This window comes from Perca fluviatilis, chromosome 11 (assembly GCF_010015445.1).
Source record: "Perca fluviatilis chromosome 11, GENO_Pfluv_1.0, whole genome shotgun sequence".
Lineage (NCBI taxonomy): Eukaryota > Metazoa > Chordata > Actinopteri > Perciformes > Percidae > Perca > Perca fluviatilis.
This window is the reverse complement of record NC_053122.1, coordinates 18,231,001-18,233,949: the sequence shown is the minus strand read 5'-3', so window position 1 is coordinate 18,233,949 and position 2,949 is coordinate 18,231,001. Positions and strand designations below refer to the sequence as shown.

The 2,949-nt window shown below is 40.5% G+C and overlaps 1 long non-coding RNA gene across 1 annotated transcript; it reads right to left on the bottom strand.

Moving 5' to 3' along the window:
• Nucleotides 1-243: 243 nt before the first annotated feature.
• On the bottom strand, nt 244-1,333 carry LOC120568296. Its single transcript, XR_005640695.1, has 4 exons — nt 1,243-1,333; nt 920-997; nt 751-834; nt 244-604 (listed from the first exon to the last, which is right to left on the bottom strand). It is a non-coding gene; the product is annotated as an uncharacterized LOC120568296 (long non-coding RNA).
• Between the last annotated feature and the right edge of the window lie 1,616 nt (nt 1,334-2,949).

The window sequence follows — 2,949 nt, the reverse complement described above, 5'->3', positions numbered from 1 at the left end:
AGTGGTTGGGGTCTGCGTGGGGTAGTGGGCTAAGAATTGCGAGACAGTCTAAGTAATGATAATCAGTCTTTCAAGCCTGACTACGGGATCTCCAGAATGAGGCAGCGCAAAATGGGCATATCTTCAGTGATCCCTCGTGCGCCTGTATAAAGGACAAACAACCTCACCATCCCATATCCATCCAAGGCGCTGCCCTCAAGGCAGGGTCATGGGGAAATAAAAAAAAAAAAGAAGAAGAAAAATAATTTCCACAGAGAATAGTGTGGATTGGGTGAGTGTAGTCTGGCACTTCTGGCTTCTTGATGTTACTGACTGCAGGATAAAGAAAGTGTTCCAGTTGTCAGTGATGCGGGGGTGTCAGTAGTCAGCCTAGGTTTAAGGGGTCGGCTGTGGGTCCCTCTCAGCTGTGCGGCGCCTTTTTCCGCCTTCACGGTCAGATGCTTTCAGGTAACGCGTAACGTTAACCTGGACCGCCTCATCAGTGGCTCTCCAACAGACACATTGGCACTGAAATGTTGCTGCATAGTTTCCATTTTGTTGTCCATGCTACACACAACATCGCCAAACTCTCCAAGACGTCGCAGCATTAGGGTCTGATCTGCACCTACAGGGGTTCCCAGAATAAAAGAATAAAGTAGTCAGTCCTGGTCCCACAACTACTAAACTATGACATTTATATCTAGGTCTACTACATGTTCAGGTGGCCCCAGTGGGAATTAAACCAACAACCACAGGTGTTTGCAAGTTTACCTGATTGCCAAGTGCAAGCAAACGTCTTCAACATTGTCCCAACTTGCTTCACCTGCTCTTGAAGTGAGCCGCTGTCATCCGAAGCTACAAAATGAAAAGGCATATGGTAATTTTGAACCTAAATTACACACAAAAAAAGTAAAATTTAAGAAAGAGTGCATATTCTCACCTGCTCGTGCATTGCTTTCCCTCAGGGTGTGGTTCTCCTCCCTCAGAGCTTGGTTTTCATTCTGGAGTCTCTGGAAATCTACATAAAATAAATAAATAAATACCATATTTCCTGGAAGAAAAGTTTAGCAGTAGAGATAACACACATCAGGTACTGATAAGAGAATTAAGGGTTAAAAGCAAAATTAAAGAAAATGATACATGTACACATACACTATATTATGTCTCGTATGACCGCTTCATCTCATTAGACACCATTGCTTATTATAGTGCATTCACATCTTTGTGTGTAAAAAAAAAAAAAAGAAAGAAAAATAAACTCACAGCCAATTTCTGATCCATCATTCAGGGAATGTCTGAACCAATGACAGCGCCTCTTTTATGTTTGTGGATGGCCTGTAAATGTAAAAAAAAAAAAACACTTTCAGTAAAAAAAGGGAAAAATTAAATCCCATATTAATTCCCAAAAGTAATTTTATCTAAAAAAACAAGTGACATTGAGATTTATAATAATATAAATTTAAATGTCCAGAATGGGATGTATGTTAAACTATAAGGTTATAATGTATAATGCTCGTAGTTAGACATGGTAGAGTTAGTTATCAGTGAACAAAGCATGTCATTCAAACTGACGTACGTCAATATATAGACACTGTTTAATATGATAAGCCGCAGCACAGCTGGTAAACATTAGCTAGTCAATTATTGTGTTTACGTCCAGCGTGCGCATGGCCAACCACAGAATTAGCTACCACGGCTAACGCTAGTCTCAACGTAGCAACTAGCTAAGCCATGGTCATTTATTTCAGCAAATGGTGCTAAACTAGCAACGGGGACATGGACACAGAAAAGTTTACGTTACATCAACAGTGAAAATAATCGCGCCACCTTGAATACGACGAAGTTTCACCAAGAAGCACAGGCCAAAACGGATGAAGCGGCGGCAACGGTTATTTCCAACGACTGTTGTGAGAAAATTCAAAATTCCAACAACTGCGGGGGAGGGGGCGTTCTTCTTCTACGGGGTAGAGAGGGGCAGGTGTTTTCTTCTTCCTCTTCTTCTGAATTTCTGGCAGACTGATGTGTATGTTATAGGAGCAAGGGTTTAATATATGAACTTATTTCTTCTATTTCTTAGTTAATATATCCATGTTTAGAGGGTGTGTCAATTTATTTCTCCTACAAATGGTGATACTGTTTTATCATAATGTACACAACACACAAGTGTGATTGTTCATATTATAAATGTTGACATGACAATATAATAATTAAAAATACATTGAGAGAGAGAGAGAGAGAGTGAGAAAGCCAACCCTATAACCCAGAAATGGTTACTCTCTGAAAAAAATAACCCACGATTTTAACCCAAAAAACCATAAATACAAAAACTGGGTTGAAGAAATAAACCAGGAGTTTATATAAATAATTCGATATATTTTACATATATTACTGTATAATCGATTCAGAGTTTCAAAGTAATTTAAATGTCATTTCCTAAATCATACCTTATCATGGAATCAAAAGTCAAGAATCTGTTATAAACCCTAATGGCTTTGGAGCAAAAAAACTATTTGATGTAATTCACATATAGGCTATTATGATTTTATAATCGCTTCAAATGTGAAAATTAGTTAAAACGCTGTCAGTTCCACTCTAACTCCCAACATGCCAAACCAACATGGCCGGTCGATTCTGAGAGTAGCCTTGTATTTCAAAGCTGCTTGCCACCAGCCGGCCGCGGTCCATTAGACAGAGGCAACCGCCAGAGAAAGTGAAGCAGTCGGCCCGCCAGCTGTTCGCCGGCGGCATCTCGCAAGAAATGGGAGTGACGTATTCGGCGGCAAACGTTTCATCCCCGCCAGCGGGACGCACCTATAGCCGACAGTTTAGGGCCGGCGGCAAAAAGAAGCCCTGCGGATATTTTTTGCTATCTGGGTTAGCTTGGTAACCGGAGGGTTGCATGTTCAATCCATCCAGTCAAACATTTGTACTTTTAAGCAGTTTTAACAGTTCTTTACCTTGCTGGACAAG